Raw genomic sequence first — 22,386 nt, 5'->3', positions numbered from 1 at the left:
TCACAGGCACTTGTGACTTGCCATAGGAGTCAGATGGCTTGTGTTCCTGGAGCAGGAATACCCCCATCTCCCCCCTCATTGAGGATTTCTGAGAAGCAAAGCTCCTTCTTGTGGATGGACAATAGTCACATACCAGGTGAAGACTAGTGATGAGCGGCATCTGCGATATTGTGTGAATATATAGACGAATATTCATCCTACATTTGTGAATTTTGCGTATTTGTTTATATTCGCGTATTCGAGGAAGAAAACATTGAGGGGGAGGGTAACTTTACTGTTGGTTGCTATGGATGTTGTTGATAACCTCTGACTAGTGTATTTGCATCATTCTAATTGGCCCACAAGTGAATAGAAGGAATATGCGAATATTCACATGTGGAAAAAAAGTGAATATTCGTCATTTTGAATACATATAGCGAATATATGTGCAATATTCACAAATTTCTGATAAAAATTCAAAATGCGAATATTCGCGCCCAAGACTAGTGAAGAATAGCAGATGCCTGCCTGCCATCAGTCTAGAGCAGTGTTTCCCAACTAGGGTGCCTCCAGCTGTTGCAAAACTACAACTCCCAGCCGTTGGCTGTCCGGGCATGCTGGGAGTTGTAGTTTTGCAACAGCTGGAAGCACTCTGGTTGGGAAACACTGCTCTAGAGGACCCAGCACACAGCCATATTATGACCCTACTGTGATTGCATTATATAGAATGGGCCACAAGTCTCTGCCTGACCATGGATCTGATGATCCAACCTGACAGCTGTCTGTCACGATGTAGAAAAGCAGCTATAATACACTTGTCAGGGGCCCCGGCATTTTATCACATCTCCGATTGACAAGTTATTAATAAGATCAGAAGCCTCAAGGCCTTCTTCCCGTTCATCCAGCATATGGATGACAAATATGCTGCGTGGTCCAGAAGTCCACAGCCATTCCCTATTTGAGCCTATGGAGTAACAGATAGGATGTTGCATGCAAACAACGTTCCCATTGGGGATAATCCCAGATTGCTAGACAAATATGAGCCATAGATTTATATTTTTATTTTTTGCAACCTTTGGGGTGCACAAAGTTGCTGCAGCTCAATGTGATCCCCAGGACAGTATCTGTCTGTCCTTCATAGAGCCCCCTGTGGATCAGATATCCCATAATGTTCTCAGTCCTGTTTGTTAGAAACAAAGCTGCGATTGGGCATGTGAGCTATTCAGCATCTTAGTGGCATGTAGAGAATTCTGGTAAAAGAGAGACGTTCAGAAAGGTTAACCGTTGTTATAGTTATATTATGTTTTACATAAGACAGTAGTTTAAGCGGTAATAAAAAAAAATAATAATAATAAATTTCATGCAATAGAAAAATGCCTCTTTCTTAAAGGAGTAGTCCAGTGGTGAACAACTTATCCCCTATCCTTAGTGTAGGGGATAAGTTGCAGATCGTGGGGGTCCGACCGCTGGGGCCCCCTGCGATCTCCTGTACGGGGGCCCGACAGCCCGCGGGAAGAGGGCTTGTCGACCACCGTACGAAGCGGCGGCCGACACGCCCCCTCAGTACAACTCTACGCTGCCTCCGGCAATCTCCGGGTTTGCCATAGCGATGTATTGAGGGGGCGTGTCGGCCGCCGCTTCGTGCGGTGGTCGACACCCGCTTTCTGGCCGGAGAGCCTGTCCCCCCCATACAGAGAGATCGCAGGGGGCCCCAGCGGTCGGACCCCTTGACCGCTCATTCCCAAAAAATTGTACCCCCATATTAGAGACATTTTGTAATGATTATTGTATAATTCATATGCTTTACTTTCCTCTATAACAGGCCCCTGTTCCTCTCCCTATCTCCCCAGTCCCCCGATTTACAGGTGATGTCTTCTCTAACTGGAGTTGTTTACTTTTCTTTTCTTCACTATCTGGCCTAGACCGCCATTAAGATTTCTCCCATATAAGACTTCGCCACAGAACCAGCCAAACAAACATTTTAGGCTCCTTTCTGCAGTGCAATACTCACCTATTTACTAACTCCCCACGTTTACTGTCACACACAGTAATAGTACTCGCTTTGCATCCAAATAAAGATGTTAGACCCCCAAATATAGCTGTAGGCACCAAAACTGCCCCCATATATAGTTGCAGGCCACCATACTGTCCCGCTTTGGTGCTCCACTGCTCCCCTGGTCTAGGGACCTATTGCTATGGCTCATGGCAGTAGGTCCCCGGTCTGCAGGGGCAGTGAGGCAACAAAACTGATGGTAGTTACTGCCCACAGCAGTCCAGTGCCCACCCTTCCCCCTTTGCTGTCCTCCTGCTCCGCTCCTCGGTACAGTGATGTCAGCCTACCATTTCTTTCAAAGTCGTCCAGACCAGTAACCAGTCGCTGTGGCTGCCATTACTGATTTTTTTTTTTTTCAAGTACCCCCTGGGGAACTGCTAAGTACCCCTTGGGGTACTTGTACCCCAGGTTGAGAACCACTGGAATAGGGGATAGGTTTTTCACCACTGGACTACCCCTTTAACTTATCAGACAAATGATGAAGAAAAATACCCGGATTTCAGGTGCAGGAACCGCTCCGTAAGGCTAATATTACTTAACAACAAACACACTTTATTATATGCAACTAATATTTAAGAGCCACATATATATGGCCATGTGTGTGGCTATTAAATATAGTTGCATATAATAAAGTGCTTTTGTTGCTAAGTATTATTAGCCTTACGGAGCGGTTCCTGCACCTGAAATCCAGGTATTTTTGTTCATCATTTGTCTGGTACCTGTCGTTCCGGCACCCGTTGCGTCACACTCCTGTTTTCTTCACTTATTGCGCATATACCTGTTGCGTCTACCACACAACAGCATCAGGTGAGCAGTTACCTGGAAGGTTTTTTTCTCTCACCTATCCATATGGTCGCCATCCATGTCTTTATATGCCACGTTGTGCGTTTTTTTTAAATTTTCTTCTTAATAGAACTTTTTATACTTTTTCTTCCCTTATGAGACTATTTTCCTTCTCTTATCGCTGCACTGATCATTACACTTCTATAGTAAAGTCTTCAGAGTAGCAGAGGTCACTAGGGATTATGGGAAAGATTTATTAAAACCTGTGCACAGGAGAACTGGAGCAGTTGCCTTTAACAACCAGATTCCTTATTTTGTTTTTAGAGGCCTCTAAAATTCAGAAGACTTTTTGATTGGTTGCTATGGGCAACTGCTCCACTTTTTATCTGCACAGGTTTTGATAAATCTCCCACAATGTTCACTGAGGGATCAAGGTGCAGCTGCTGCTCATACAAGTCTATGGAGGAGAGAGACAGATGCAACTACTTCTAGTAAGTAAACAAATGCCAACAAATAGGTGACACCGGGCACCGCTAACTGAGATCTTGTTAGGCTGCTTTCACACTATAAAATTCATCCGTTTTAAAGATCCATTTGATGTTCCATTATGAAAACCCTGAAAATCGGCCATTAAGCGTCCGTTAGAAAGTCCCATATGTCTGTTAGAAAATCCCATTATAGTCTCTGGGATTTTTACATTATCCGTTTTAATCCGTTATAGTCCATTATGAATAACGGACAATATTTTGTGAAGGGAGAATGAATGGAAGAAATAGTGCATGCACTATTTCTTCCGTCACAAAATAACCTCTGTTATTCTTAACGGACTATAACGGCTAATGTAAAAATCCCAGAGACTATAATGGGATTTTCTAACGGACGTTTAATGGCCGATTTTCAGGGTTTTCATAACGGAACATCAAACGAATCTTTAAAATGGAAGAATTTTATAGTGTGAAAGTAGCCTAAGATAGATCTGGCAGGTGTCGATAGTGGAGTACGAGTCCTTTGCAGACCAGGAGAATAGGGGGCGCTTCATGTGAAGAGATGTACAGATGCAATAGCAACATAATGAAGAAAGGAACGGAGCACACACCTGGAATTCCTGCTGCAATGATTTATTTAGAGTTCAGTCAGAACATGAATAAGACATCTTCCCCAAGACACGAGCAGAGCTGAAAGGCAGGAGTGTGCAGCCACTGTTTCACGCCATTCAGCGTTTCATCAGGCCCCAGTAATAGCTACCTGTTGCTCGTTTACCTATTTAGGTAGTGCACACCCACTTAACGTGAGGCATACAAATATACAGGAATTTATACAAAAACATGTACAAATGCTAATTAGAATACTCAAAAAAAAAAAAAAAAAAAAAAAAAAAGTGACTTACAGAAATTAACCTAATTCATTGCGATCATTTAGCCCCAATGCGCCGAGCGCATCGGCTTGTATTATCAATTGTGTTTATGCGCGTGCAAGAAGATCCAACCTGTCACCACCGCTCTCTGGGCAGTTAACCCTTTCAATGCTGGCGAACTTCAGGCCGTCTATCTTGCCTGCATGTGTGTGACGAATCTTGGCGCTCCTACTCCTGTTTTGATTGATCTTAGGTGTTCTTTTATTCATAAGCTTCCTTTTAGTTCTCCCAATGTAAGAAAACCCACAAGGGCAAAATATACAGTACACCACAAAAGTGGTTTTACATGTAATTAACTGACGTACATTAACTCTACATGGACCAAGTGAAAAGCTACTTTTGGCTAGATTGTTATTACATACTGAAGAGTCCCTGCATTGTATATTACCTATGGAAACCACTTGATTTAACCAGTTAAAATTTTTAACTTCAGCCTCTTTTATGTTCTATTGCTTTTAAAGTACTACCAATGGTTTTACTCCGCCTAAGTTTGTGATCTCGTTGGATCATGAACCAATTCTTTTGGAGTATCCCATTGAAAGTGTGGTTCTTAAATAGGTAAACGAGCAACAGGAAGCTGTCACCAGGGCCTGATGTAACGCTGAATGGCGTGAAACAATGGCTGTCGTTCGGGTGCACGCTCCTGCCTTTCAGCTCTGCTTGTGTCTTGGGGAGGAATTCCAGGTGTGTTCTCTGTTCCTTTCTTTATTTTGTTGCTATTGCTTCTAGTAAGTGTTTAACCTTATCCTGTTGCTGCTCATTATTGCTGTGTAATGTCCTCCATGGTGCTGATTGAGTGGGAAATATAGAGGCGCAAGATCTTTTTAGACTGTAGCTGCTGGCCCCCACTTTCCAGCCAACTTTAGAAATGTAGACACTTTTTAGACACAGACTGGTAGAAAAGGGCAGTGTGCAAGTTATATATTGAAACAGTTCTATTACTTATGTATACATATGACTGGTAAGGGTAGCTTCACACTTCTGTTTTCTCACCACTAAATTCCGCTAAACTGCTGGTCCCCTAATGGATTCCGTTCCAGGACCTGGCAGTTTCCCTTGTGCTCCATCCTGTTTTAGGTCCGTTTTAGTATAAGGGGGGGAAAAAAGTGCAGAACAGACCCTGAACATCCCGGATGTGAACGGCAGTTTGAAAGTAGCCTTATTCTGAAAAGTCTCCAAACGAAAGTTTATGTTGACATGAGGTAGCTTAACTTCAGAAAATCATCAGTGTATAACATCCAGCAGAGTTCATGAGATGTTAATAAATCTCACCAATGCACTGCGGAAAACATTTGTGTGGATTTCAGATTTTCATCTGCACAGTGTCCATTTAGTTTGTGGATATGCTGTAAATTTGTTGCAAGTTGTACCCATTGACTTTAAATGCCATTGTTCTGTCCTATCGACTTCACCAGTAATGCCTCTGTAACAATGTGAAAAGATTATCAGTTCAACACATGGGATGGATAAAAATGTAAAATATTTATTCAGAAAAAATGACATGACTAAAATCATCCATTCAGCACTGAAGCAAGAAGATCTTGCCTCAGGCAGACTCTACTGATCAATTCTATGCAATTGCAAAGCGTTGTTCGCTATAAGCAATTGCCTCTAAAAGTCCCCTAAGCAGACAAAAAATGTAATATAAATTATTTTTCAAAATATAAAAAGCCCGTCCCTTTAATAGTTCAAATCAGCCACCTTTTCACAATTTTCAAATATGAATACAAAATAAAAATGTTTGGATTCGAGCTGTGGTTTCCAAACTGGCTTTCCAGATGTTGCAAAACTACAACTCCTAGCATGCCCTTTATAGCCAGTGGCTATCCTGGCATGCTGGGATTTGTTATTTTGAAACATCTGGAGGGCCACTGGTTAAGGCTAGGATTCCACTTGTTTTTTTTTTGGGATTAAAAAAACGCCTGAAAAAACGCCAGTGCAATGTCCTGCGTCTGGCATTTTTTCATTTGTGTGGTGTTGGGTACCAAAAAAAAGGATGCAGCAGTGATGGAAATTTTTTTATTAAATGAAATGTATATATTTTAACAACTTTTTTATTATTTTTAATAAAGTGTGTGTGTTTCACTTTTTTCTCAATTTTTTTTTACATTTTTTTTTTAGGTAGTACTACCACTCCCAGCATGGAACAGACTGTTCCATGATAGGAGTAACAGTACCTGCACTAATACATATCGCCCCGGGTGTCAGTCTAACACCCGATGCGATCATCCATTATATAGCAGAGATGCGGCTGTATAGAGCTGCTCCGCATCTCTGATATAGACAGGACAATCGTAGTGACATCCACTGTGATGTGTCCTTAACTGCAGATACTACTACTACCAACATGGAGCACACTCTGCTTCATGCTGGGAGCTGTAGTACCTGCATTAATAGACAGATCGCAGCGAGTGTAACTTCTGACACTCGCTGCGATCTGTCTATTAATGCAGGTACTACAGCTCCCAGCATGAAGCAGAGTGTGCTCCATGTTGGGAGTAGTAATACCTGCAGTTAAGGAAAGATCACAGTGGGTATCTCTGCTGACACCCGCGGTGATCCTCCTGTATAATGTATAGATGCAGCGGCCGCTCTACGATGGTCCCCTGCACTGACGTGTATATATGCACATTCTGATTTCCCACAGAGAGCTGGGATTGGCAGGAACCATCTGGCCAATCACAACTCCCTGCGGGAAATATGAATAGGGGTGTGTGTGTGTGTGTGTGTGTGTGTGTGTGTATATATATGTGTGTGTGTGTATGTATATATACGTGTGTGTGTGTGTATATATACGTGTGTGTGTATATATACGTGTGTGTGTGTGTGTGTGTGTATAGATGTATGTGTGTGTGTATATATATATATATATATATATACACATACATACATACACACACACACACACACACATTATATATATATATATATATATATACACATACATATATATATATATATATATATATATATATATATATATATATGTGTATGTATGTGTATATATATATATAATGTGTGTGTGTGTGTGTATGTATGTATGTATGTGTATGTATATGTATATATATATATATATATGTGTGTGTATATATATATATATATATATATATATATATATATATATATATATATTTATATTTATTTAATAATAAATATGTCAGTGCAGGGGACCATAGAAGAGCGACTGGCCGCATCTATACATTATACAGGAGGATCGCAACAGGTGATCTGTCAGTACAGGTACTACTACTCCCATTATGGAACAGTGTGTTCCATGTTGGGAGTAGAAGTACTACCTAAAAAAATAAAAATAAAGTGAAAAACACACACTACATTTCTAGGTCCCCGCCCGTCTGCATAAATTGATCCCTGTTTAAAAATTTAATTTTTGTAATAAAAAAGATGAATTTCGTTAGATACTATTTTTTCCTTCTCTACTGTATCTTTTGAATTTTTTTTTATAGTACCCTACGAAATTTTATTAAAAAAAGGTATCTCAATCACTTTTTTGGATCACTTAAAGGAGTACTATGATAACGAAAAAAATGTCAACATCTAATAGGTTGTTTAAATACCTTTCAATAGAGGTGCTGATCTCCTGAATCAGTCCAGAGGTTCTCCCGCTGCAGCCCCCGGTAATTTGGCTTACTTCCGGGTACTGTACGTCTGAATCTGACGTCAGCAATCACATTACCCAGCATTCATTGCTCCTATCCTTTCGCCCACAAGCCCTCCCTCACTCTTGCTCCCCATCCCTAATAATATTCATCACTACGCCCCTTTCTTCCTCCTCTTTGCCTTCCCCTGTCCCGAACCCCACTCCGAGCCACTACGCCATCTCCTCCTTCTCTGCCTACATGTTTAGAGACATGTATTTGTGTAGGTTGCTTTGTGAATATAACATAGTTACGGGGGCGTAACTATCTGTTATATTACTGGTTGTAATTGATCACATACCTGGTCCTAGTATGCAGGTGATTGCGCATGCGCGCGACTCGCTTGATGATTGGAGGGAGGTTGCTGAGGCGTTTACTCAGCCCAGCAAATGCCGGCTAAGTAAATAGTTATTTACGAATATGCAACTTGGGGAGTGACAGGATCGCACTTGCGGGGGCGGGCTAAATGAGAGGAGGAATGAAGTCCTGATGACTATTCGTTCCAAAGATGGCCGCGGACGCACAGATGGTGTGGAATGACACTCATAATCCACTGAGAGAGGCTGCACTTCCGGTTTTGCCAGAAAACATGGATGCTTTCATGGAACGCTACAGAGGTAATTGGGAGTGTTATATAACTCGAAATCAGTGCTAATGGTGGGTAACTGTTTTACATTACATTACAGTACTCCTTTAAGTCCAAAGAAAGAATAAAATACGCCTGAAAAAACGCCAAAGTTAAAACCCACATCGTTTTTCTTGGCGTTTTTTCAGTCCGATAGACTTCTATGGGAGAAACACACCACAATTTTGACTAAAAAAAAACAGTGGCTCAACATGCTGCGATTACCAACGATTTCAAAAACGCAAAAAAGAGTGGAAAAACGCCAAAAGGATTAAAAAAGCGCCAAAGTGAAAAACGCCAAGTGGAATAAGAATTTTACGACTTCTCATTGATTTACAGTGAACATCTGGCCGCAGCGTTTTTTGGCCAAATAAACGCCATGCGGTAGAATTGGCATTTTTTTCTTGCCGTTTTTCCAACAACAAAAAATGGAATTCCAGCCTTAAAGGTATTCTTTAAAATAACTGAATAACCCCTTCAAAGAGGGTTTTCACTTTGAGCTATTTCTTTTCATTAGAAGGGTTCTCCCCAATGACAAACTGATCTCTGGGTCTATATAATGCACAGGCATTAAAGGGGTTATCCAGGGGAGAAAAAAACTAATATATATATTAAATTATATTTTATATATATATATATTATATTTTATATATATATATATTATATTTTATATATATTATATTTTATATTTTATATATATTATATTTTATATATATATATATATTATATTTTATATATATTATATTTTATATATATATATATATATATGTATATATATATATATGTGTATGTATGTATGTATATATATATATATATGTATATGTATGTGTGTAGAAAAAGCGCAGCACTCCTCAAATACGTGAAAAAAAAGTAGTGGTTTATTGGCTCACATAGCAGCAACGTTTCTGTCCTACCATAGGACCATTTTCAAGCTCAGTGACACAACTCAAGTAAGGGGTATAAATACCCAAACATATGTGTACAACATCATAATCAGTGTAAACAATTATCAAAATAAAGTGCATAAGTGCTAAAAACATATTGCATTACAAGTATTACCCATTGATTGTACACATATTTTTAGCACTTATGCACTTTATTTTGATAATTGTTTACACTGATTATGATGTTGATTGTACACATATGTTACTTGAGTTGTGTCACTGAGCTTGAAAATGGTCCTATGGTAGGACAGAAACGTTGCTGCTATGTGAGCCAATAAACCACAACTTTTTTTCACGTATTTGAGGAGTGCTGCGCTTTTTCTACATCTATATTACATGGACTTTGAGCGGGTCTGAAGCGCTGGCACCCGCTGCTGTATTGGCTAAGTAGTGCTGCAGAGATTTTTTTCATTTATTTATATATATATATATATATATATATATATATATATATATATATATATGCACCAAAGAATAAGTTGGCCAGCACTATTTGATTCCAAACTATTATATAGACCTGGCTTACAGGTGCAGGCTGCTGGGCTAAATATACAGCAACAAGAGAATACAGCAGCACACTGCTAGCACAAAGATATAGATAAAACATGAGTATATAGATAGAACATGAAAAGCTATACAGTAATGCAATAAATGAAAATATGAAATGATGAGGTACTTAGATTGCGAATTTGGCGCCAAATAGCGTGGACCGTCCCACCACGGTAAGGTGACCTCATTCTGGGACGGACCATACACTGTGAATATGCCTCTGTGTGAACAGTACAGCAGGTATGCAAGGTCTGAAACATCCAAGGCACCTTATATACACCTAATAGAGGTGGGTGGGGTGCAAGAGCCAACATGGAGGTAGCCACTCCCCCGTATGTGTAATACAACCAAAGATACAGTGTAATACAGCCAAATAAGTTGGCCAGCACTATTTGATTCCAATCAACTGGCTCCAGAAAGTTAAACAGACTTGTAAATTACTTCTATTAAATAAATCTTAATCCTTTCAGTACTTAAGAGCTGCTGAAGTTGAGTTGTTCTTTTCTGTCAAAGTGCTCTCTGACACGTGTCTCGGGAACCGCCCAGTTTAGAAGCAAATCCCCATAGCAAACCTCTTCTACTCTGTGCAGTTCCCGAGACAAGCAGAGATGTCAGCAGAGAGCACTGTTGCCAGACAGAAATCAACAACTCAACTTCAGCAGCTGATAATTATTGAAAGGATTAAGATTTTTTTAATAGAAGTAATTTACAAATCTGTTTAACTTTCTGTAGCCAGTTGATATAAAAAAAAAAACATTTTTTGCTGGAATAGCCCAAAGTACAATACACTTTGTAGCCACTCTACTTTCTAGGTAGTATAACAAACTTTTAGGGTATGTTCACAGATGCATATTTTGCTACCCATTGACTTCCATGGGTAAAAAAAATCAGCTGCGGAATATCGGCAGGGTCACATGGTAGGGTCACGTGTACATAATTTCCTACCCATTAAGGTAGCAAAGTCAGCTGTGTATTTTGTCACCCATTGGTAAGAAAATACAGCACATGTGGCCCTGGATTTGCCATTGCTCCCCTCCTGAATACACTGGACTCCAACTATGGTTGTTAGACTGTGTAAACTTGTCAGAATTTTGGTATATTATTGGCATCTAGGGGCCCAAATGTATCAATCTGCATGAGACAAAAATGTGTGATTTGCCCATAGCAACCAATAACGGCTTGCCTTTCATTTCTCAAATTGCTCTCAAAAAGCTGAGTTGTTTGGATGCTATAGGCAAAATAATAAATCTGTCCCAATGTTGCTTCTTAAGCTTTACCAATCTCATAGGGGGAGATTTATCAAATCCTGTGCAGAGGAAAAGTTGCCCATAGCAACCAATCAGATTGCTTCTTTCATTTCTAATAAGGCCTCTGCAAAATGAAAGTAGTGATCTGATTGGTTGCTATGGGCAACTTTTCCTCTGCACAGGTTTTGATAAATTTCCCCCATAGATGCTAAATTGAGTTGCGTTCTGGGAAATTGCAACCAAGACAATAACTTGAAGCCTTTGTCCTATTCCTCAAACCATTCCTGAAAAATGTTTGCACTATGGTAGGGAAATGATTTTACTATAAGAGGCAACTGACATTAATTCCTTTTACCATGAAGGAACCAATATTTAAGTAGGTTGAATGTTTCGAAGGCAGTCATATTCTTTAGCTCCATGGTCCTTTACTCATGCTAACATGCCTATTGGCACTATCGGTGGTGGGAAGTTGTCTGCACAGACCCTCTTTTCCTCTGCAGCAACATACATACATACATACATACATACATACATACCATACATAAGACTGCAGTTTTATTCTGACACCTTTCTGTCATAGCCAGCTTACATTTATCAGCAATTTGTGACACAGTAGTTTCTGTGAGATTGGATCATACAGCTTTTGTTCACCATGCACCTGAAATTATAATACAGAAGAATCCCTTTAAGAGCTGTTTACTTCCTGCTTAATAGATCCCCCCCCCCCCCCTTTTTGACAGGCGCCATTGTCACAGGATAAGCAATGAAATCAATTTCCTCAGTCAGTGGTTTTAATGTTATGGCTCATTTGTGAAAATTGATAAGGATGGTTCTTAGTGCAACCTCAGAATGGATTTGTCATGGACCCTATAAAAACAGAAGCTAAAATATACTGTAATTAATGGTCACAAGTTTATTTTAGTGCAGAACACACTCCTACCTGCTATGACATAATGCTGGTGAAAGCACATTGACCAGTTTGCTGGAGGATTAACACTAGGGATGCACCGAAATTTCGGCTGCCGAAAAAGCTAAAGGGATTCCTGCCGCTAATTTCGGGGGCATGGCTTCTAACTACTCCCGGCGCTACACTGCCACTTAATCCGATGTGTCCCTGTGTTGTGGGAACTTGGGCAGTCGGCAGTACTTTCCCGTGCAGTCTCGAGCGGCGCGGTCCAGGCCTGCCCTCCATTACGGGCCCACTGTCACTCCTCCCAGCAGTGCTGAGCGCTGGGAGGAGGTGACTTAACCCTTCCACTGCCGGACGCCATGTGTATACAGCACAGCTGTGTGGCAGGTGTATGGAGCTGAGCTCCCTTCATACTGGCTAATGCTGGACATCACCGATCCATGTGATGTCTGGCATTAATCCTTTAGATGCTGCGATCAACGTTGATTGCATCGTCTAAAATGGTGAAGAGAATCTACGGTAGCTCAGAGGAGCTAATCGAGACCTGCGGGTTCCCGAACAGCTGAGAGGACAAGTGGAGGTTCCCTACCTGCCTCCAGCTCGTCTGATCGACACACTCTATTAATGCCGGCAGCCTAGGAACCTGTAGTAATGGAGCGCCGAAAACACTGATCAGTGCTCTGCTATAGGCTCCTATGGCACAGTGTTGATCAGTGTCTACAAGCACAGGAGTGCATCTGTGTGTTAAAAAACTAAAACTCCCAGCATGCCCTACAGCCCCTGGAGGCACACTGCCCTATGGGGACAAAAACATTTTGTGAAAATTAATAAAAACAAAACACACAAAACCTCCCCCATAATAAGTTTTAATCACCCCCCCCCCCCCTTTTTTTTTTTTTTTTTTCAAATAAAATTAAGTTAACAAAAATAAACATATTTAGTAACACCGCATGCATAAATGTCCGTACTATTAAAATATAATGTTAATGAAACTGAACAGTCGATGGTGTAAATGTAAATCTACATCCAGAATTGCTGATTTTTATTCACTTAAAGGAAAACAGTCTATAACCCGATACACCGATGCAGGGTCTCAGACTGCTATACCTACCTGCAGTCCGGAGCCCTGTTCCTCTGAAGGTCCCCCTCTTCCAGCGCTGACTTGCGCTCTGGAGGCGGACTCACCTGCTGGATTTAAATATTCATAAGCATCGGTCACGTCAGCGCTCAGTAGGCAGGAGCGCTCACGTGACCAGCGCTTATGAATATTTAAATCCAGCCGGCGGGACTGCCTCACAGCGCAAGTCAGGGGATTGAGGCTCTGGACTACAGGTAGGTATAGTAGTCTGAGACCCCACATTGGTCTCCCGTTCACCCGAACTATAATCTGGTGTATCGGGCTATAGTACGGGTGACCGTTTTCCTTTAATGTAGCAGATGAAAAAGTCCCAAGAAAATAAAAAATGGTACTGATAAAAAATACAGATGATAGCGCAAAAAATTAGCCCCTATAAAACCCCGTAGGTGGAAGAATAAGAAAGTTATTGGGGTCAGAAGAGAACATTTTAAGCATTCTAATATTATTTTTTTTAAAGCTATAAAAGGGAGATTTATCTGAATATGCTGAAGAAAAATTGAGTAGTTGCCCATAGCAACCAATCAGGTGTGTACCCCTATAGTGTGTCCTGGAGTCAATGTATGGTAAGTGGCAGTGCTGTGGCACCAAGCCCTGCCAGTACCTTCTATACCCACCACGCATACCCTTCAAATATATTGAAAAAAAATGGGCGGGATAATGCATTTTCGGTTTTGGTTTTCGGCCAAGCACAACCTAAGTTTTCAGTTTTGGCCCCAAATTTCCCTTTTGGTGCATCCCTAATTTACACAGTACATTATATAGATGGCATGTGGCGGGAGAAAGGGTCTGTGAGCAGAAATTCAAGGAAAAGGTTACACTAAGCACTGAACTGGGGGGGGGGGAGATGATGACAGCCTAGAGGGATTGGAAGATTACTCTGCAGCACTATGGGGGAGATTTATCATATCCTTCCTGACATTTTATTGGCTGAAATTTGGTGCAAAATTTTTGCACAGTTTTTATATTAACATTTGTGCAAAATATATCTAGTCTGTGTGCTCTTTTAATACATTTGGCGCACATAAGCTAAAAACACAGCAAAAACCAAGTCTGTGAAGTGGCTGCACACACACAAACATTGATAAATCTCCATCTATGTGCTTAATGTAGAAGGACGGACTTTTTTATCTTAATGACCAGGCCTTTTGTTTTATTTATTTATTTTTTTACTTTAAATGGTAATAACTTTAGAATGCATTTTGTGAGCGTAGCAATTCTGGCATACTGACATACTGTGCTTTATATAAGTGGTGCATTTTTGTTGACACGTAGCATTTTTTGTGAAAAACTGGAAAATATCTTTTTTTTTATTTTTTATTTTTTTTTATGGTGTTCACTGTGTGGTAAGTGTTATGTTTATTCTGTGGGCCAGTACGATTATGGCGATACCCATTTTATATAGCTTTCTATGTTCTTTTTTTTCTTCCTTTTCTGAGCAAAATTCTTTTCCTGCCATTCATTTTCCAACAGCCGTAACTTATTTATTTTTTTGTCCGCCATTGAGTGTTGGCTTATTTTTTGCGGGATGAGCTGGTATCATTTTTGCGATACCTGGTACCTTTTTGATCTTCCGCTATTTGTACCGCTATTTGTACCACCATTAGCAAATTAAGCGCCCTTTGTTTTTTTTTTCTTTTACGGTGTCCACCATTCGGGTTTATACTCTTATAGTACACGTCATTTCGGACATGGCAATACCTATTATGTATATGATTTGTGTTTTTGATCTTTTTTGATGAAAATACAGGTTTTTATTGGGAAAGGGGCTTTTTTTTGGCTTTTTGTTTTCCACTTCATACATGTACTGAACAACATTTTTATTTATCACTTTTTACAGGTTATACTATGCTGCAATACATTTGTAGTGCAGCACAGTATGACCTGATCTCCTGCAGATACTACAGCCTGTGCCATCCAGTCTCTGGCTGGATCTCACAGGCTTCCGTAGCAGGCAGACAGGAGGTCATCATCTGACCTCCTGCTGGCATAGCAACCAACGGCGACCTATGATGGCATTGCGGCATCGCCTTTGGTAAACAGGGGGAGCGCACTCCCCCTGTCAACACCAAGATGACAGGATTGATCACACCATCTATGGGGTTAATGCTGCCGGGATCGGCGCGATTGACAGCTGGGTCCCGCCGCCAATCCCCTGCGCTGCCTGCGGCAGTGCAGGAGATCGCTAGGACATATGCATATGTCCCAGAGCGTGAACTTGTCGGGTGCTGGGACATATGTATATGTCCTACAGTGGGAAGGGCTTAACGTAGTGGTATTTACACAAGGGGCAGCTGGCCTCACCTTCATGTCTAAATGCTGTTAAGAGCAGCTGAAGCACAATGACCGCCCCATAATAGTGTATGAAAAAACAGCATAAGGAAATAGGTCTGCTTACATTAAATGTATCAATATCTGGATTTACCTGACACAACTGGCATACAGCTCTAAGAGTAAAGAGAAAACAAACCCAGCAATGATGGGCTCTTCCGACATGTGGCTATTGCAGCTTATCACTGTGCATTATTTATATCACCACTGAAAGACAGTGACTGGGGGCAGCGGTCACATGCTGGTACAGCACGTCTTTGCAAGTACAAACTATTTTAATTAAACCTGTGCAGAAGAGTGGAGCAGTTGCCCTTAGCAACCAATCGAATTACTTTCAGAGGCCTTTTTAAAAATGAAAAGCAATCTGGTTGCTATGGACAACTGCACCACTTTTCCTCTGCACATATGTATGTGAATGTACCCTTGTAGACAAACTTTACACATCTGTACACATTGTAGTATGTTCACACTGGTTGTAATTGCTGTGGGACATTTGTGATATGTGTATACATAGCCTAATCTATTTAAACACTGTCAATTTCAGACTTTTATGTAAGAATTTTGCAGTATGTGCAGGGAAATGTTGCACAGTTTCCTCACAGGGATAGAGCAGACTTTTAGACTATTGTTAATGAATGGAATCTAGAAGTTGTATGAAAAGACACAGGCTGATTAAAGGTGGCCGGAGGAGGGGGGAGCGTGGTGTGGTTTGGGATACTTGGCTTTTAATGTATCCAGGAAGTGAATGGAACAGGGAGTGTGTGTGGGAGAGGAGATCCTGCATTACGTCTCCTCTCTGACATTTCAATGGATTGTTTTATTCTGTTTAAAAGCTTCATCGCTCTCTCTTGCAGCATGACATGAGGGGCCATGTAAGGACACATAGCTATGCCTATGCTACAGAAGGGTGGTGTGATCATGCGGTCTTTTAAGGACGCTGTGCCATGTGTATGATATACAAAGAGTGTCATGGTTTCACTGTTTGGAGCCCCAACTCATTTGAAATGTTCCAGATTATGCTTGTTGTTAGGACGTGTAGAGTTTGGTTACCTGCACACTATTTATTTCTGTACGTTTTGTAGTACTAACCTGTGATAACAGAATTTAACTTCTTATTTACCTTCTACCATATCATATTTGCATGTTCCTTCATAAAAAAATGCTTTTTTTTTTCCTGCAAATTCTTTAAAGGACAACTGTAGTGGTACACTTTTTATTTTTTTTTATTTTTTTTTTTATATATGCCCGGGCCTCAAAAACAAACAAAATTAAACTCATACATACCTTCCTACGAGCCCCCGTTGGTCCGGCAGTGCTGACGTCATTCCACTTCCTGGGGACGGGGACGCCGCAGACCCGTCGGCGTATCATCGGCCGTATCGATGTCGGTGATAGGCTGAGCCCACTGTCATGTAAGGAGCTCTGGCCGACTTCTTACATGACAGTGGGCTCACCCTATCACCGATCGGGATGGGACATCGCTACGGCCGGTGATACGCCGCTGGCTCTGCGGCGTCCCCGTCCCCAAGTGGAATTACGTCAGCACTGCCGGACCGTGAGGTCTGTGCCGGACCAACGGGGGCTCGTAGGAAGGTATTTCTGAGGTTTATGTATGAGGTTTTTTTTTGTTGGTTTTGAGGCACGGGCATATATTAATTTATACCATTACAGTTGTCCTTTAAGGGCTAGTTCACATGGGTGGATTTGATAGCAAACTTGCAATTTGCTTCCCGCTACAAATTTGATTGGGTGCAGGCTCTGCAGACCCCATTGACTTCAATGGGGTCTGCGGCTGAAATTCCGCTACCGAAAATGTGCTTTACACACACACACACACACACACACACACACACACACACACACACACACACTCTCAAGTTTGCAAGCAAGTCCGTCAATGTGAAAAAGCCCTAAGAGAATTTTTAGGCCTTCATCAGAAAGACATAGGGGGAGATTTATCAAAACCTGTCCAGAGGAAAAGTTGCCCAGTTGTCCATAGCAACCAATCAGATCGCTTCTTTAATTTTTTTAATGGCCTGGGGAAAAAATTGTGATTGGTTGCTATGGGCAACTGCACCACTTTTCATCTGCACAGGTTTTGATAAATCTCCCCCATAGGGTAAGTTTTGCTGCAGATTTGCTGCTCCAGATTATGTGATCTTAAATGGGCACTGACAGATAAAAACTTTTTATATGTTCAGGGGTGTGGAAATTTAATAAAAAACTACTTGTTGACAGGACTAAAATGGAGCAAAATCTACTTGTCCCTCATGACGATCCACTTGTCCGGGCCAATTTTCGCTTTTACGCTCTGATTTTTTCCTCCTTCCCTATAATAGCCATAACTACCTACTATAATGATACCTTTTAATTTTTCAATAACATATTCTCTGAACCAAAAAATATATATTAGGTGAAGTGAAATTGAAATAGTAAAAGATAATTTTGCAGATTTCGTGGTTTTCTTTTCTAGTCCAATTACCTTGTGGTTGAGGTAACATGTTAGTTTTATACTTTAGGCTGCCTGATTACAGCAATACCAGATTTCTATAGTTTACGTCATGTTTTACAAATTTAAAAAAAAAATCTGAACTCTTTTGAATTTTTTAAATTGCCTTTTTTTTTTTTACCCCTGTAGCTTTATTTTTTTTCCACATACCAGGCAGTATGAGGGCAAATTTTTTGCGCCATAATCGTTTTTTATATCGGTACCATTTTGGTATTGATCTGACCTTTTAATCACTTTTTAACTTTTTTTTCTGGGAAATTATAAAAATTGCAATTCTGTTTATTTTTTTATTTTTATTTTTTTTACATCTGCCGTACGGGATACATAATGTTATATTTTAACAGTTCGTACAATTACGCACGAAGCGATACCAAATATGTTTATTTTTATTATGTTTGCATGTTGTTATATAGGAAAAGGGGGTGATTTCAACTTTTAACATGGAAGGGTTAATGTTTTTTTTTTTTTTTTTTTTTTTTAAAGCTTTTATTAAAACTTTTTTTACACTTTATTAGACTTATAAGAGGAATCATTAGATTCCTCATACAGATGAATATATTCTATTGAACTCATTGATCTGTGTGCTCTGTGATCCATTGATGGAGGCTGGTCCAGCCAGGATCTATCAATGACAGAGCCACGGGATGGGAGGAAACCTAGGTAAGCCCTCCGGCTACCTCTATAGTGGATCGCCCCCCCTGCGATCACTCTGCGGGGGGCGGTCCACCCCACTAGCCAACAAGGGAGCATTCACCTGTCCCTTTAGATGCCGCTGTCAGCTTTGACAGTGGCGATCTAAAGGGTTAATAGCCAGCCGTGGCCGCGATAGCGGCGGCCCCTGGCTACTGAGAACATCCAGGGGCTGCAGAGTATGGAGCGGGCAGGAGTCGGGAGCACACTCCATACAGTCTGCTGATCGCCGCAGCACTTATCAGGTCCGACCCTGCTTGCCCAAAGCCGGGCTAAGGGCCGGATAAATTCACCTGCCCGACGCCCGGAACTGCATGTCCTGGGTATCGGGCGAAAGGAATTCCACATCCCTGATTTTGTACATCTTTGAAAAACAGTTTTTCTAATCTACTTCTTTACAAATTTTCACATTTTATTAAAGAAAACACCTTTGAAAATACCACCACTAGGGGTCCCCATACCTCCTGAGACACTACAGCAGCATGAGGGTGTTCAAGGGTCATGGACACAAGATGGCTGATTGACAAGGCTTCAGGAGGAACACAGCTTACAGCAACACTACTGTAACAGAGTTGTACCAAACATGTGCCTCCAGCTGTTGCAAAACTACAACTCCAAGCATTTCTGGGCATGCTGGGAGTTGTAGTAGTTTTGCAGAAGCTGTAAGCACCAGCTGATGGCAACACTGCAGCAAAAAAGTTATCTAAACACTGTACCTCCAACTATTCCAAAACTACAAGTCCCAGCATTGCAGGACTGCCAAAGAATGACATTGGAATATTTAAGTTATACACTCACCATATTATAAAGTACAGGCAATCTCCAATAATCATTCCTCCTCTGTGTGTGTGTGTGTGTGTGTGTACAGCATGAAATCAGGGAGGAAAGGGTTATAGAGCAGGGTTGCCAGGTTCCCTCCCAAGAGATGTGAGTCAGCAGAGTGAGGGAGAAAGCAGGCAAGAAAAGAACAAGACTCAATGAAATGGACAGTGAGCAGGTTTAATATGTAATTTTTTAGTGAAATATGGGGGATAGAGACATATAGTACATGATCAGGATTAGGTACTAAGTAGCATAAAAAGAAGAAAAAAATTATTTTTGTGTGGAAACTGACAGGTACGCTTTAAATCTATACAAATGCATATTTGATGCTGCAGATTTTATGCTGTGTTTAACCCCTTAAGGACACATGACGTACTGGAACGTCATGTGTCCACTCCCGATCTATAATGCGGCTAATAGCACGTGGCATTGATCGCGGTGCCGCACACTATTAACCCTTTAGACGTGGCGTTCAAAGTTGAACGCCGCCTCTAAAGTGAAAGTGAAACCATGCCGGTTAGCTCAGAGGGCTGTTCAGGATAGCCGCGGCGAAATCGCGGCATCCCGAACAGCTTACAGGACAGCAGGAGGGTCCCTACCTGCCTCCTCGCTGTCCGATCACCGAATGACTGCTCAGTGCCTGAGATCCAGGCATGCGCATTCAAGCGGCAGAATCATCGATCACTGGTTTCCTATGAGAAACCAGTGATCAATGTAAAAGATCAGTGTGTGCAGTGTTATAGGTCCCTATGGGACCTATAACACTGCAAAAAAGAGTGGGGAAAAAAAAGTGAATAAACATCATTTAACCCCTTCCCTATTAAAAGTTTGAATCACCCCCCTTTTCCCATAAAAAAGGGTAAATAAAAATAAACATATATGGTATTGCCGCGTGCGGAAATATCCGAATTATAAAAAATAGATCGTTAATTAAACCACACGGTCAATGGCGTACGTGCAAAAAAATTCCGAAGTCCAAAATAGTGCATTTTTGGTCACTTTTTATATCATGAAAAAATGAATAAAAAGCGATCAATTAGTCCTATCAATGCAAAAATTGTACCGTTAAAACTTCAGATCACGGCGAAAAAAATTAGCCCTCATACGGCCACATACACGGAAAAATAAGTGTTAGGGGTCAGAAGATGACAATTTTAATTTTCCTGCATGTAGTTATGATTTTTTCCAGAAGTACGACAAAATCAAACCTATAAGTAGGGTATCATTTTAACCGTATGGACCTACAGAATAATAAGGTGTCATTCTTACCGAAAAATTTACTACGTAGAAACGGAAGCCCCCAAAAGTTACAAAATGGCATTTTTTTAAATAATTTTGTCTCACAATGATTTTTTTACTTCCGTTTCAGCGTAGATTTGTGGGCAAAATGACTGACGTCATTACAAAGTAGAATTGGTGTCGCAAAAAATAAGCCTTCATATGGATTTTTAGGTGCAAAATTGAGTTATGATTTTTTAAAGGCAAGGAGCAAAAAACGAAAGTGCAAATAACGGAAAAAAAATCACGGTCCCTAAGGGGTTAATAATTTGGTCTCAGTCTGCTGCATTAACCATGTGCAGGGTATGTGTGAGTAGACCCTAAAGCAGTGTTTTCCAAACTGTGTGTCTCCTATCCACAGGATAGGAGATAGGTGTCTGATCGCGGGAGGAGTCCGGCCTCTGAACAACCCTCTCCACCCCCCACAACAGTATCGTACTGGTTACAATAGAATGAGAACATTCTCATCCGAACATTACTGGATGAAGTCCAAGAACATATCATACAACGGTAGCGTAGCCTTCCTAGCACTTGTAACTTTATCATCTGCCGATAATCTTATACAGATCTGTCAGCATAGCTCTCTGTCCATTTTATGAGAGCCTTTCACAAGTGTCATCCATGGGGACCTGGGTGTCTGGTTGCAGGCAGCAGCCTGTTAATTCTTCCCTCTCCAGCATTCCTGGCAACAAGTTGTTCTGCAAAGAATGTAGGGGACATTGTGATCATTGGCTCCTTGTTTATAGATACTGAGAAAGGAAGTCCTGTGTTCCCAGGAGCTTACCGACGGAGGTTTTGCTGAAATGTGTTTCAGGCCAAGCTCTGTCTGGTATATTACAATGACTGTAGCAAGGCAGCATCTTTTTAGCCTTTGTAAAGACTTTTAAGTTTTTGCATTGCATTAAAGTACAAGTAAATTGTTACTAATAAACAAGGGCACAACTTTTTTCCTTCCTATACAAAGGCCAGTCTAGTCTTCATTTAAAGATGAATGCTGGATCTAACAACATTGAGATTCGGATGTCTTCTCCAACACCTTATGGCCTTATACAGGTTCACACTCTGCAGCAGAAATGAAGCTGATATTCTGTATTTCTGCTGCAGATATTCATTTTTTCTTTCAACTGTTTATTAAAGAATTTTCTTTAAAACAGATATGTGACAGTAAAGAAAATAAAAGTACGTAGAATAATAAACAAAGGACATTACATATGAACAAGACCAGGTTACAATATGGTAATCTGCATAGATCCGGCTGTCAAGATGATGGAAAGTTCAGATTTTTTTTCCAGCCCCCATATCAAGGGCATTAAAGGGGTACTCCGCTGCTATGACTTTATCAATACATTTGCCCATTGTGTAAAGTTGTTTAACTCTCTAATATGCTTGCTGTGTCAATAATGCATATTATTTCCGTTATACTTACTGTTCCTATGTGCAGGAAGTAGTGTAGTTTTTTGG

At 40.8% G+C, this 22,386-nt stretch overlaps 1 protein-coding gene across 3 annotated transcripts in view; it reads left to right on the top strand.

The window, feature by feature from the left end:
- KBTBD2 (kelch repeat and BTB domain containing 2) overlaps window positions 1-22,386 on the top strand; it is a 45,437-nt gene that overhangs the window by 439 nt on the left and 22,612 nt on the right. The window contains exon 1 of one of the 3 annotated variants that reach the window (XM_056520418.1): window positions 11-136. The exons of 1 other annotated variant lie outside the window; for it this stretch is intronic. The gene's annotated coding sequence lies outside the window, so the exon portion shown is untranslated. Of the gene's footprint in view, window positions 1-10; window positions 137-11,537; window positions 11,556-22,386 lie in introns of those variants that run through there. One more of the 3 variants, XM_056520419.1, reaches the window with a different exon arrangement.

Source organism: Hyla sarda, chromosome 5, assembly GCF_029499605.1.
Source record: "Hyla sarda isolate aHylSar1 chromosome 5, aHylSar1.hap1, whole genome shotgun sequence".
NCBI classification, from domain to species: domain Eukaryota; kingdom Metazoa; phylum Chordata; class Amphibia; order Anura; family Hylidae; genus Hyla; species Hyla sarda.
This window is presented reverse-complemented; position numbering and strand designations above follow the sequence as displayed.